At 44.8% G+C, this 16,139-nt stretch overlaps 1 protein-coding gene across 19 annotated transcripts in view; it reads left to right on the top strand.

The window, feature by feature from the left end:
• OBSCN (obscurin, cytoskeletal calmodulin and titin-interacting RhoGEF) overlaps nt 1–16,139 on the top strand; it is an 882,373-nt gene that overhangs the window by 417,789 nt on the left and 448,445 nt on the right. The window lies entirely within an intron of this gene.

Here is a 16,139-nt window from a genome sequence, read left to right as displayed (position 1 = left end):
TCATCCACATTCATCCTTGGGAGAAAACAATCTCCGAATGGTGGCGGTCATTCATGTATATAAAGGCCTGGGCCTCTCGGATTAGTCCTGGGCACCATTAGTGTGGTCCTTACAATCTGGTAGACTGTGGTGGGCCGAGGTGGCGAGGGGCATCGTCATAATGTCCATCATTCTGGCCATGGTGAACACTGGAATCTAATGGAACTGCCGCCACTAATCCGCCATCTTCTGCTTTCAACCCATAAAGCACCATAAAGATGATGGGTTACCGGACATCTGCGCGTCCTCCACCTGACAACCGCCCGTATGGCGGAGCACCTTCTGCTGATGGAGCAGCGCAGACGTCCCCATACTGAGGTCCAGCTCCAAAACAAGCGAAAACTCGGAAATCTTCATAATCTCTTCTGAGAATTACAGGTTAAAAGCCCAAGATTGATTCCAAATTAAACTGCAATTTCTTCGGATTGTAAAAATATTTTTTTTCTTCCATGTTCTCGTGGAAGTCGCCCCCCACAGACTGCAGGAGGCATCACCGGAAGCCGGAGTCATTCCACACAGAGGGAACTATGTCACGTGTATATTATATAGAGTCATTACACACAGAGGGATCTATCCCTATATATTATATATTATATAGAGTCATTACACACAGAGGGATCTATCCCTATATATTATATATTATATAGAGTCATTACGCACAGAGGGATCTATTCCTATATATTATATAGAGTCATTACACACAGAGGGATCTATTCCTATATATTATATATTATATAGAGTCATTACGCACAGAGGGATCTATGTCACATGTATATTATATAGTCATTACACAGAGAGGGATCTATGTCACATGTATATTATATAGAGTCATTACACACAGAGGGATCTATGTCACATGTATCTTATATAGAGTCATTACACACAGAGGGATCTATTCCTATATATTATATATTAGATAGAGTCATTACACACAGAGGGATCTATTCCTTTATATTATATATTATATAGAGTCATTACACACAGAGGGATCTATGTCACATGTATCTTATATAGAGTCATTACACACAGAGGGATCTATTCCTATATATTATATAGAGTCATTACACACAGAGGGATCTATTCCTATATATTATATATTATATAGAGTCATTACACAGAGAGGGATCTATGTCACATGTATATTATATAGAGTCATTACACACAGAGGGATCTATGTCACATGTATATTATATAGAGTCATTACACACAGAGGGATCTATTCCTATATATTATATAGAGTCATTACACACAGAGGGATCTATGTCACATGTATATTATATAGACTCATTACACACAGGGATCTATGTCACGTGTATATTATATAGACTCATTACACACAGAGGAATCTCTCACGTGTATATTATATAGAGTCATTTCACACAGAGGGATCTATGTCACATGTATATTATATAGAGTCATTACACACAGAGGGATCTATTCCTTTATATTATATAGAGTCATTTCACACAGAGGGATCTATGTCACGTGTATATTATATAGACTCATTACACACAGAGGGATCTATGTCACATGTATATTATATAGTCATTCCACACAGAGGGATCTATTCCTATTTATTATATAGAGTCATTTCACACAGAGGGATCTATGTCACGTGTATATTATATAGACTCATTACACACAGAGGAATCTATGTCACGTGTATATTATATAGTCATTCCACACAGAGGGATCTATGTCACGTGTATATTATATAGTCATTCCACACAGAGGGATCTATGTCACATGTATATTATATAGAGTCATTCCACACAGAGGGATCTATGTCACATGTATATTATATAGAGTCATTACACACAGAGGGATCTATGTCACATGTATATTATATAGAGTCATTACACACAGAGGGATCTATTCCTGTATATTATATATTATATAGAGTCATTACACACAGAGGGATCTATGTCACGTGTATATTATATAGAGTCATTACACACAGAGGGATCTATTTCACGTGTTTATTATATATTATATAGAGTCATTACACACAGAGGGATCTATTTCACGTGTTTATTATATATTATATAGGGTCATTATACACAGGGATCTATTTCACGTGTTTATTATATAATATATAGAGTCATTACACACAGAGGGATCTATATCACGTGTATATTATATATTATATAGAGTCATTACACACAGAGGGATCTATTTCACGTGTATATTTTATATTATATAGAGTCATTTCACACAGAGGGATCTATGTCACGTGTATATTTATATAGACTCATTACACACAGAGGGATCTATGTCACGTGTATATTATATAGACTCATTACACACAGAGGAATCTATGTCACGTGTATATTATATAGACTCATTACACACAGAGGAATCTATGTCACGTGTATATTATATAGTCATTACACACAGAGGGATCTATGTCACGTGTATATTATATAGACTCATTACACACAGAGGGATCTATGTCACATGTATATTATATAGACTCATTACACACAGAGGAATCTATGTCACGTGTATATTATATAGTCATTCCACACAGAGGGATCTATGTCACGTGTATATTATATAGTCATTCCACACAGAGGGATCTATGTCACATGTATATTATATAGACTCATTACACACAGAGGGATCTATATCACGTGTATATTATATAGTCATTCCACACAGAGGGATCTATGTCACATGTATATTATATAGACTCATTACACACAGAGGGATCTATGTCACGTGTATATTATATAGTCATTCCACACAGAGGGATCTATGTCACATGTATATTATATAGAGCCATTACACACAGAGGGATCTATGTCACATGTATATTATATAGACTCATTACACACAGAGGGATCTATGTCACGTGTATATTATATAGACTCATTACACACAGAGGGATCTATGTCACATGTATATTATATAGACTCATTACACACAGAGGAATCTATGTCACGTGTATATTTATATAGACTCATTACACACAGAGGGATCTATATCACGTGTATATTATATAGTCATTCCACACAGAGGGATCTATGTCACGTGTATATTATATAGTCATTCCACACAGAGGGATCTATGTCACATGTATATTATATAGACTCATTACACACAGAGGGATCTATGTCACATGTATATTATATAGACTCATTACACACAGAGGGATCTATGTCACGTGTATATTATATAGACTCATTACACACAGAGGGATCTATGTCACATGTATATTATATAGACTCATTACACACAGAGGAATCTATGTCACGTGTATATTATATAGTCATTCCACACAGAGGGATCTATGTCACGTGTATATTATATAGTCATTCGACACAGAGGGATCTATGTCACGTGTATATTATATAGACTCATTACACACAGAGGGATCTATTTCACGTGTTTATTATATATTATATAGAGTCATTACACACAGAGGGGTCTATGTCACGTGTATATTATATAGAGTCATTACACACAGAGGGATCTATTTCACGTGTTTATTATATATTATATAGACTCATTACACACAGAGGGGTCTATGTCACGTGTATATTATATAGACTCATTACACACAGAGGGATCTATTTCACGTGTTTATTATATATTATATAGAGTCATTACACACAGAGGGGTCTATGTCACGTGTATATTATATAGACTCATTACACACAGAGGGATCTATTTCACGTGTTTATTATATATTATATAGACTCATTACACACAGAGGGGTCTATGTCACGTGTATATTATATAGAGTCATTACACACAGAGGGATCTATTTCACGTGTTTATTATATATTATATAGAGTCATTACACACAGAGGGATCTATATCACGTGTTTATTATATAATATATAGAGTCATTACACACAGAGGGGTCTATGTCACGTGTATATTATATATTATATAGAGTCATTACACACAGAGGGGTCTATGTCACGTGTATATTATATATTATATAGAGTGATCATCTCCACGTCTTCTGGCTCTGCCATTGGTCACTAGTGTTGACTTTATTGTAATAAATCACATTTTTTTTCATTTTTCCAAATATACAAAAATGTTCCCCAGAGAATTGGATGTGGATGAAAACCAGAGATTTTCTAGAGCATTGGGTCAGGGAATTAAAGAACAGTTCTGTTTGTCCCAATCGTCTTCACGTCTTTGAGTGATTTGTGTTAATTCTCTCCATCCTGTCTTTGGTTTGAGTCTTCGGAGTCCCTGTGGTCATCTCCATCTTGTTATTGGTCTTCCTCCTGTCTTGTGTGTCGATCTTCCTGATGTTTCTGTTCCCTGTGGTCATATTTATCTTGTTGTTGGTCCTCCTCCTGTCTTGTGTGTTGGTGTTTTTGATGTCTCTGGTCCCTGTAATCCTCTCCATCTTGTTGTTGGTCTTCCTCCTCTTGGCTTGTGGATCTTCCTGATGTCTCTCATCCCTGTGGTCATCTCCATCTTGTTATTGGTCATCCTTCTTCTGTCTTGTGTTGGTCTTCCTGATGTCTCTGATCACTGTGGTCATCTTCATCTTCCCGTTGGTCATCCTCCTCCTGTCTTGTGTGTTGGTCTTCCTGATGTCTCTGATCCCTGTGGTCATCTCCATCTTGTTGTTGGTCATCCTTCTCCTGTCTTGTGTGTTGGTCTTCCTGATGTCTCTGATCCCTGTGGTCATCTCCATCTTGTTGTTGGTTATCCTCCCCCTGTCTTGTGTGTTGGTCTTCCTGATGTATCTTTTCCCTATGGTTCTGTCCATCGTGTTGATTGTCATTCTGCTTCTGTCTTGTGTGTTGGTCTTCTTGCTGTCTAGGATCCCTGTGATCATCTCGATCTTGTTGTTGTTCATCCTCCCCCTGTCTTGTGTGTTGGTCTTCCTAATGTCTCTGATCCCTGTGGTCATATCCATCTTGTTGTTGGTCATCCTCCTCCTGTCTTGTGTCGATCTTCCTGATGTCTCTGATCCCTGTGGTCATCTCCATCTTCCTGTTGGTCATCCTCCTCCTGTCTTGTGTCGATCTTCCTGATGTCTCTGATCTCTGTTGTCATATCCATCTTGTTGTTGGTCAAACTTCTCCTGTCTTGTGTCGATCTTCCTGATGTCTCTGATCCCTGTGGTCATCTCCATCTTGTTATTGGTCATCCTCCTCCTCTCTTGTGTGTTGGTCTTCTTGCCGTCTCTGATCCCTGTGATCAGCTTCATCTTGTTGTTGGTCATCCTCCTCCTGTCTTGTGTTGATCTTCCTGATGTCTCTCATCCCTGTGGTCATCTCCATCTTCCTGTTGGTCATCCTTCTCCTGTCTTGTGTGTTGGTCTTCCTAATGTCTCTGGCCCCAGTGCTCATCTCCATCTTCCTGTTGGTCATCCTTCTCCTGTCTTGTGTGTTGGTCTTCCTAATGTCTCTGGCCCCAGTGGTCATCTCCATCTTCCTGTTGGTCATCCTTCTCCTGTCTTGTGTGTTGGTCTTCCTCATGTCTCTGGTCCCTGTGGTCATCTCTATCTTCCTGTTGGTCATCCTCCACCTGTCTTGTGTGTTGGTTCTGCTGATGTCTCTGATCCCTGTGGTCATCTCCATCTTGTTGTTGGTCATCCTCCTCCTGTCTTGTGTCGATCTTCCTGATGTCTCTGATCCCTGTGGTCATCTCCATCTTCCTGTTGGTCATCCTCCTCCTGTCTTGTGTCGATCTTCCTGATGTCTCTGATCTCTGTTGTCATATCCATCTTGTTGTTGGTCATCCTCCTCCTGTCTTGTGTGTTGGTCTTCCTAATGTCTCTGGCCCCAGTGCTCATCTCCATCTTCCTGTTGGTCATCCTTCTCCTGTCTTGTGTGTTGGTCTTCCTCATGTCTCTGGTCCCTGTGGTCATCTCCATCTTCCCGTTTGTCATCCTTCTCCTGTCTTGTGTCGATCTTCCTGATGTCTCTGATCCCTGTGGTCATCTCCATCTTCTTGTTGGTCATCCTTCTCCTGTCTTGTGTCGATCTTCCTGATGTCTCTGATCCCTGTGGTCATATCCATCTTGTTGTTGGTCATCCTTCTCCTGTCTTGTGTGTTGGTCTTCCTAATGTCTCTGGCCCCAGTGGTCATCTCCATCTTCCTGTTGATCATCCTTCTCCTGTCTTGTGTGTTGGTCTTCCTCATGTCTCTGGTCCCTGTGGTCATCTCTATCTTCCTGTTGGTCATCCTCCACCTGTCTTGTGTGTTGGTTCTGCTGATGTCTCTGATCCCTGTGGTCATCTCCATCTTGTTGTTGGTCATCCTCCTCCTGTCTTGTGTCGATCTTCCTGATGTCTCTGATCTGTGGTCATCTCGATCTTGTTGTTGTTCATCCTTCTCCTGTCTTGTGTGTTGGTCTTCCTGATGTCTCTGTTCCCTGTGATCATCTCCATCTTCCTGTTGGTCATCCTCCACCAGTCTTGTGTGTTGGTCCTTCTAATATCTCTGATCCCTGTGGTTATCTCCATCTTGTTGTTGGTCATCCTTCTCCTGTCTTATGCTTTGGTATTATTGCTGTCTATGATTCCTGTGATCATCGCCATCTTGTTGTTGGTCATCCTCTACCTGTCTTGTGTGTTGATCTTCCTGATGTCTCTCATCCCTGTGGTCATCTCCATCTTCCTGTTGGTCATCCTTCTCCTGTCTTGTGTGTTGGTCTTCCTAATGTCTCTGGCCCCAGTGGTCATCTCCATCTTCCTGTTGGTCATCCTTCTCCTGTCTTGTGTGTTGGTCTTCCTAATGTCTCTGGCCCCAGTGCTCATCTCCATCTTCCTGTTGGTCATCCTTCTCCTGTCTTGTGTGTTGGTCTTCCTAATGTCTCTGGCCCCAGTGGTCATCTCCATCTTCCTGTTGGTCATCCTTCTCCTGTCTTGTGTGTTGGTCTTCCTAATGTCTCTGGCCCCAGTGGTCATCTCCATCTTCCTGTTGGTCATCCTTCTCCTGTCTTGTGTGTTGGTCTTCCTAATGTCTCTGGCCCCAGTGCTCATCTCCATCTTCCTGTTGGTCATCCTTCTCCTGTCTTGTGTGTTGGTCTTCCTAATGTCTCTGGCCCCAGTGGTCATCTCCATCTTCCTGTTGGTCATCCTTCTCCTGTCTTGTGTGTTGGTCTTCCTAATGTCTCTGGCCCCAGTGCTCATCTCCATCTTCCTGTTGGTCATCCTTCTCCTGTCTTGTGTGTTGATCTTCCTGATGTCTCTCATCCCTGTGGTCATCTCCATCTTCCTGTTGGTCATCCTTCTCCTGTCTTGTGTGTTGGTCTTCCTAATGTCTCTGGCCCCAGTGCTCATCTCCATCTTCCTGTTGGTCATCCTTCTCCTGTCTTGTGTGTTGGTCTTCCTAATGTCTCTGGCCCCAGTGGTCATCTCCATCTTCCTGTTGGTCATCCTTCTCCTGTCTTGTGTGTTGGTCTTCCTAATGTCTCTGATCCCTATGGTCATCTCCATCTTGTTGTTGGTCATCCTTCTCCTGTCTTGTGTCGATCTTCCTGATGTCTCTGATCCCTGTGGTCATATCCATCTTGTTGTTGGTCATCCTTCTCCCGTCTTGTGTCGATCTTCCTGATGTCTCTGATCCCTGTGGTCATATCCATCTTGTTGTTGGTCATCCTTCTCCCGTCTTGTGTCGATCTTCCTGATGTCTCTGATCCCTGTGGTCATATCCATCTTGTTGTTGGTCATCCTCCTCCTGTCTTGTGTTGATCTTCCTGATGTCTCTCATCCCTGTGGTCATCTCCATCTTCCTGTTGGTCATCCTCCTCCTGTCTTGTGTCGATCTTCCTGATGTCTCTGATCTCTGTTGTCATATCCATCTTGTTGTTGGTCATCCTCCTCCTGTCTTGTGTGTTGGTCTTCCTAATGTCTCTGGCCCCAGTGCTCATCTCCATCTTCCTGTTGGTCATCCTTCTCCTGTCTTGTGTGTTGGTCTTCCTAATGTCTCTGATCCCTATGGTCATCTCCATCTTGTTGTTGGTCATCCTTCTCCTGTCTTGTGTCGATCTTCCTGATGTCTCTGATCCCTGTGGTCATATCCATCTTGTTGTTGGTCATCCTTCTCCTGTCTTGTGTGTTGGTCTTCCTAATGTCTCTGGCCCCAGTGGTCATCTCCATCTTCCTGTTGATCATCCTTCTCCTGTCTTGTGTGTTGGTCTTCCTCATGTCTCTGGTCCCTGTGGTCATCTCTATCTTCCTGTTGGTCATCCTCCACCTGTCTTGTGTGTTGGTTCTGCCGATATCTCTGATTCCTGTGGTCATCTCCATCTTGTTATTGGTCATCCTTCATCTGTCTTGTGTGTTGGTCTTCCTAATGTCTCTGATCCCTATGGTCATCTCCATCTTGTTGTTGGTCATCCTTCTCCCGTCTTGTGTCGATCTTCCTGATGTCTCTGATCCCTGTGGTCATCTCCATCTTGTTGTTGGTCATCCTCCTCCTGTTTTGTGTGTTGGTCTTCTTGCCGTCTATGATTCCTGTGATCATCGCCATCTTGTTGTTGGTCATCCTTCTCCTGTCTTGTGTTTTGATCTTCCTGATGTCTCTGATCCCTATGGTCATCTCCATCTTGTTGTTGGTCATCCTTCTCCTGTCTTGTGTCGATCTTCCTGATGTCTCTGATCCCTGTGGTCATCTCCATCTTCCCGTTTGTCATCCTTCTCCTGTCTTGTGTCGATCTTCCTGATGTCTCTGATCCCTGTGGTCATCTCCATCTTCTTGTTGGTCAAACTTCTCCTGTCTTGTGTCGATCTTCCTGATGTCTCTCATCCCTGTGATCATCGCCATCTTGTTGTTGGTCATCCTCCTCCTGTCTTGTGTGTTGGTCTTCCTGATGTCTCTGATCCCTGTGATCAGCTTCATCTTGTTGTTGGTCATCCTCCTCCTGTCTTGTGTCGATCTTCCTGATGTCTCTGATCTCTGTGGTCATATCCATCTTGTTGTTGGTCAAACTTCTCCTGTCTTGTGTCGATCTTCCTGATGTCTCTGATCTGTGGTCATATCCATCTTGTTGTTGGTCATCCTTCTCCTGTCTTGTGTCGATCTTCCTAATGTCTCTGGTCCCTGTGGTCATCTCTATCTTCCTGTTGGTCATCCTCCACCTGTCTTGTGTGTTGGTCTTCCTAATGTCTCTGATCCCTATGGTCATCTCCATCTTGTTGTTGGTCATCCTTCTCCTGTCTTGTGTGTTGGTCTTCCTAATGTCTCTGGCCCCAGTGCTCATCTCCATCTTCCTGTTGGTCATCCTTCTCCTGTCTTGTGTGTTGGTCTTCCTCATGTCTCTGGTCCCTGTGGTCATCTCTATCTTCCTGTTGATCATCCTCCACCTGTCTTGTGTGTTGGTTCTGCTGATGTCTCTGATCCCTGTGGTCATCTCCATCTTGTTATTGGTCATCCTTCTCCTGTCTTGTGTGTTGGTCTTCCTAATGTCTCTGGCCCCAGTGCTCATCTCCATCTTCCTGTTGGTCATCCTTCTCCTGTCTTGTGTGTTGGTCTTCCTAATGTCTCTGGCCCCAGTGGTCATCTCCATCTTCCTGTTGGTCATCCTTCTCCTGTCTTGTGTGTTGGTTCTGCTGATGTGTCTGATCCCTGTGGTCATCTCCATCTTGTTATTGGTCATCCTTCTCCTGTCTTGTGTCAATCTTCCTAATGTCTCTGATCCCTATGGTCATATCCATCTTGTTGTTGGTCATCCTTCTCCCGTCTTGTGTCAATCTTCCTGATGTCTCTGATCCCTGTGGTCATATCCATCTTGTTGTTGGTCATCCTCCTCCTGTCTTGTGTCGATCTTCCTGATGTCTCTGATCTCTGTGGTCATATCCATCTTGTTGTTGGTCATCCTCCTCCTGTCTTGTGTGTTGGTCCTCTTGCCGTCTATGATTCCTTTGATCATCGCCATCTTGTTGTTGGTCATCCTTCTCCTGTCTTGTGTTTTGATCATCCTGATGTCTCTGATCCCTATGGTCATCTCCATCTTGTTGTTGGTCATCCTTCTCCTGTCTTGTGTCGATCTTCCTGATGTCTCTGATCCCTGTGGTCATCTCCATCTTCCCGTTGGTCATCCTTCTCCTGTCTTGTGTTGATCTTCCTGATGTCTCTGATCCCTGTGATCAGCTTCATCTTGTTGTTGGTCATCCTCCTCCTGTCTTGTGTCGATCTTCCTGATGTCTCTGATCTCTGTGGTCATATCCATCTTGTTGTTGGTCAAACTTCTCCTGTCTTGTGTCGATCTTCCTGATGTCTCTGATCCCTGTGGTCATCTCCATCTTGTTGTTGGTCATCCTCCTCCTGTCTTGTGTGTTGGTCTTCTTGCCGTCTATGATTCCTGTGATCATCGCCATCTTGTTGTTGGTCATCCTCCTCCTGTCTTGTGTCGATCTTCCTGATGTCTCTCATTCCTGTGATCATCGCCATCTTGTTGTTGGTCAAACTTCTCCTGTCTTGTGTGTTGGTCTTCCTGATGTCTCTGATCCCTGTGATCAGCTTCATCTTGTTGTTGGTCATCCTTCTCCTGTCTTGTGTCGATCTTCCTGATGTCTCTGATCCCTGTGGTCATCTCCATCTTCTTGTTGGTCAAACTTCTCCTGTCTTGTGTCGATTTTCCTGATGTCTCTCATCCCTGTGATCATCGCCATCTTGTTGTTGGTCATCCTTCTCCTGTCTTGTGCTGTGATCTTCCTGATGTCTCTCATCCCTGTGATCATCGCCATCTTGTTGTTGGTCATCCTTCTCCTGTCTTGTGCTTTGATCTTCCTGATGTCTCTCATCCCTGTGGTCATCTCCATCTTCCCGTTGGTCATCCTTCTCCTGTCTTGTGCTTTGGTCTTCTTGTTGTCTATGATCTTTGTGATCATCTTGATCTTTGTCCTTTTTTCCTACATCTCTTTCTCCTTTGATGTGGGTCTTCTCGTGTCTAGAGTTGCGTTAGTCCAGTGACTGAGGCATTACGCTGCCTGTCTGTGGAAGATGTGATGACCCTTGTGTAGTCCTTACAGTAATTTTAGGTTTCTCATGAAAATAGAAGACACCTGTGGATTCGGGAGTGGGAAGGTTCTGAGCTGCCCTTGCCTCTTACCAATGTCCGGGTCTATGGGGAGGAAGCGCTTTTTGCTTCTTACAATCTTTTTTTCTTGTCACTTTAAGATCCTCATTTTCTTGGTGCTTTAGAGGATGCTCAGGATTGAGATGCGGTGACTAAAGGACTGAGCCAATGGCGTGAAACGCTAGAATGACTAGAACCACTGACCCATTGGGCACCCTCACAGCGTGTGCTGCTTGTACTGACACCTGAAGAGCGTACCGGACCACCACACACATAGCCCTCAGGATGTGCACCCAGATTCTACTGATTGTGTTAATTTACTTATGTAGCACCATCATAGTCTGCAGCGCTGTACAGACATCCATACTGTCCGGGCTGAGGCTTCCCTATCTGTAACTGAAAGAAGCCCCCGAAAACACCGGGACAACATGCAAGCTCCTTCCAGACATGGGCGGAATGTGAACCCTGCGCTGTAAAGAAACCGTGCTAACCACTGAGCCACCGTGCTGCCCACCGATCCTCATGTCTGATACTTCGGTCACATCCAGAGCTGCAATCACTATTCTACTGGTTGCCATGGAAATAAACAGCAGCTTTGCTCCAGCTGTGTCATCAGTCAGGGGATTTATCATTTGTGCTCTGCAGGCGCAAATGGTTCCCCACAAATCCACTGCTCTCTGGTAACAGGGAAGAAGGACGAGGGCGGGTGCAGCTTCGGATGTGACTTGAGTATAAGCCATAATGGAACTCGTGTGGTTAGAGATCTTTACACATCAGTTTCTACACACCGAGAAGATTGTACAAGTAATCATACAAGGGGTTAAACATGTAAGACTGGTGTGTACACAAGACCACCCGGCACAGTCCAGTATCCTCCATACCCCAGTATCCTCCATACTCCAGTATCCTCCATACCCCAGTATCCTCCATACCCCAGTATCCTCCATACTCCAGTATCCTCCATACCCCAGTATCCTCCATACTCCAGTATCCTCCATACCCCAGTATCCTCCATACTCCAGTATCCTCCATACCCCAGTATCCTCCATACTCCAGTATCCTCCATACCCCAGTATCCTCCATACTCCAGTATCCTCCATACCCCAGTATCCTCCATACCCCAGTATCCTCCATACTCCAGTATCCTCCATACCCCAGTATCCTCCATACCCCAGTATCCTCCATACCCCAGTATCCTCCATACTCCAGTATCCTCCATACTCCAGTATCCTCCATACCCCAGTATCCTCCATACTCCAGTATCCTCCATACCCCAGTATCCTCCATACTCCAGTATCCTCCATACCCCAGTATCCTCCATACTCCAGTATCCTCCATACCCCAGTATCCTCCATACTCCAGTATCCTCCATACCCCAGTATCCTCCATACTCCAGTATCCTCCATACCCCAGTATCCTCCATACCCCAGTATCCTCCATACTCCAGTATCCTCCATACCCCAGTATCCTCCATACTCCAGTATCCTCCATACCCCAGTATCCTCCATACCCCAGTATCCTCCATACCCCAGTATCCTCCATACTCCAGTATCCTCCATACCCCAGTATCCTCCATACCCCAGTATCCTCCATACTCCAGTATCCTCCATACCCCAGTATCCTCCATACCCCAGTATCCTCCATACCCCAGTATCCTCCATACCCCAGTATCCTCCATACTCCAGTATCCTCCATACCCCAGTATCCTCCATACTCCAGTATCCTCCATACCCCAGTATCCTCCATACTCCAGTATCCTCCATACTCCAGTATCCTCCATACCCCAGTATACTCCATACTCCAGTATCCTCCATACTCCAGTATCCTCCATCCAGTACACTCCAGTATTCTCCATACTCCAGTATCCTCCATACCCCAGTATCCTCCATACCCCAGTATCCTCCATACTCCAGTATCCTCCATACTCCAGTATCCTCCATCCAGTACACTCCAGTATTCTCCATACTCCAGTATCCTCCATACTCCAGTATCCTCCATCCAGTACACTCCAGGATCCTCCATACTCCAGTATCCTCCATCCAGTACACTCCAGTATCCTCCATACTCCAGTATCCTCCATCCAGTACACTCCAGTATCCTCCATACTCCAGTATCCTCCATACTCCAGTATCCTCCATACTCCAGTATCCTCCATCCAGTACACTCCAGTATCCTCCATACTCCAGTATCCTCCATACTCCAGTATCCTCCATGCTCCAGTATCCTCCATACTCCAGTATCCTCCATCCAGTACACTCCAGTATTCTCCATACTCCAGTATCCTCCATACTCCAGTATCCTCCATCCAGTACACTCCAGGATCCTCCATACTCCAGTATCCTCCATCCAGTACACTCCAGTATCCTCCATACTCCAGTATCCTCCATAATCCAGTATCCTCCATACTCCAGTATCTTCCATCCAGTACACTCCAGTATCCGCCATACTCCAGTATCCTCCATACTCCAGTATCCTCCATCCAGTACACTCCAGTATCCTCCATACTCCAGTATCCTCCATCCAGTACACTCCAGTATCCTCCATACTCCAGTATCCTCCATACTCCAGTATCCTCCATCCAGTACACTCCAGTATCCTCCATACTCCAGTATCCTCCATACTCCAGTATCCTCCATCCAGAACACTCCAGTATTCTCCATACTCCAGTATCCTCCATACTCCAGTTATACCACCTGGTACAATTCAGTATCCTCCATACTCCAGTATCCTCTATCTAGCACACTCCAGTATTCTCCATACTCCAGTATCATCCATACTCCAGTATCCTCCATCCAGCACACTCCAGTATCCTCCATACTCCAGTATCATCCATACTCCAGTATCCTCCATCCAGTACACTCCAGTATTCTCCATACTCCAGTTCTACAATCCGGTTCAATTCGGTATCCTCCATACTCCAGTTATACCATCCGGTATACTCAAGTGTCCTCCATACTCCAGCATCCTCCATACTCCAGTTCTACAGTCTGGTACACTCCAGTGTCATCCATACTTCAGTTATACCATCCGGTACACTCCAGTATCCTCCATACTCCAGTATCCTCCATACTCCAGTTATACCACCCGGTACACTCAAGTGTCCTCCATACTCCAGCATCCTCCATACTCCAGTTCTACAGTCCTGTACGCTCCAGTATCCTCCATACTCCAGTTATACCATCCGGTACACTCCAGTATCCTCCATACTCCAGTTATACCATCCGGTACACTCCAGTATCCTCCATACTCCAGTTATACCACCCGGTACAATTCAGTATCCTCCATACTCCAGTCATACCATCCGATACAGTCAAGTGTCCTCCATACTCCAGCATCCTCCATACTCCAGTTCTACAGTCCGGTACACTTCAGTATCCTCCATACTCCAGTTCTACAGTCCGGTACACTCCAGTGTCCTCCATACTCCAGTTCTACAGTCCGGTACACTCCAGTGTCCTCCATACTCCAGTTCTACAGTCCGGTACACTCCAGCATCCTCCATACTCCAGTTCTACAGTCCGGTACACTCCAGTATCCTCCATACTCCAGTTCTACAGTCCGGTACACTCCAGTATCCTCCATACTCCAGTTCTACAGTCCGGTACACTCCAGTATCCTCCATACTCCAGTTCTACAGTCCGGTACACTCCAGTGTCCTCCATACTCCAGTTCTATAGTCCGGTACACTCCAGCATCCTCCATACTCCAGTTCTACAGTCTGGTCTGGTACACTCCAGTATCCTCCATACTCCAGTTCTACAGTCCGGTACACTCCAGTGTCCTCCATACTCCAGTTCTACAGTCTGGTACACTCCAGCATCCTCCATACTCCAATTCTACAGTCCGGTACACTCCAGTGTCCTCCATACTCCAGTTCTACAGTCCGGTACACTTCAGTATCCTCCATACTCCAGTTCTACAGTCCGGTACACTTCAGTATCCTCCATACTCTAGTTCTGCAGTCTGGTACACTCCAGTATCCTCCATACTCCAGTTTTACAGTCCGGTACACTCCAGCATCCTCCATACTCCAGTTTTACAGTCCGGTACACTTCAGTATCCTCCATACTCTAGTTCTGCAGTCTGGTACACTCCAGTACCCTCCATACTCCAGTTCTACAGTCCGGTACACTCCAGTATCCTCCATACTCCAGTTCTACAGTCCGGTACACTTCAGTATCCTCCATACTCCAGTTCTACAGTCCGGTACACTCCAGTGTCCTCCATAATCCAGCATCCTCCATACTCCAGTTCTACAGTCCCGTACGCTCCAGTATCCTCCATACTCCAGTTATACCATCCGTTACACTCCAGTATCCTCCATACTCCAGTTATACCATCCGGTACACTCCAGTATCCTCCATACTCCAGTTATACCACCCGGTACAATTCAGTATCCTCCATACTCCAGTCATACCATCCGATACAGTCAAGTGTCCTCCATACTCCAGCATCCTCCATACTCCAGTTCTACAGTCCGGTACACTTCAGTATCCTCCATACTCCAGTTCTACAGTCCGGTACACTCCAGCGTCCTCCATACTCCAGTTCTACAGTCTGGTACACTCCAGTATCCTCCATACTCCAGTTCTACAGTCCGGTACACTCCAGCATCCTCCATACTCCAGTTCTACAGTTCAGTACACTCCAGTGTCCTCCATACTCTAGTTCTACAGTCCGGTACACTTCAGTATCCTCCATACTCTAGTTCTGCAGTCCGGTACACTCCAGTATCCTCCATACTCCAGTTCTACAGTCCGGTACACTTCAGTATCCTCCATACTCCAGTTCTACAGTCCGGTACACTTCAGTATCCTCCATACTCTAGTTCTGCAGTCCGGTACACTCCAGTATCCTCCATACTCCAGTTCTACAGTCCGGTACACTTCAGTATCCTCCATACTCCAGCATCCTCCATACTCCAGTTCTACAGTCCGGTACACTCCAGTGTCGTCCATACTCCAGTTCTACAGTCTGGTACACTCCAGTATCCTCCATACTCCAGTTCTACAGTCCGGTACACTCCAGTGTCCTCCATACTCCAGTTCTACAGTCTGGTACACTCCAGCATCCTCCATACTCCAGTTTTACAGTC

This window comes from Anomaloglossus baeobatrachus, chromosome 6 (genome assembly GCF_048569485.1).
Source record: "Anomaloglossus baeobatrachus isolate aAnoBae1 chromosome 6, aAnoBae1.hap1, whole genome shotgun sequence".
In the NCBI taxonomy this organism is placed as follows: domain Eukaryota; kingdom Metazoa; phylum Chordata; class Amphibia; order Anura; family Aromobatidae; genus Anomaloglossus; species Anomaloglossus baeobatrachus.
This window is presented reverse-complemented; position numbering and strand designations above follow the sequence as displayed.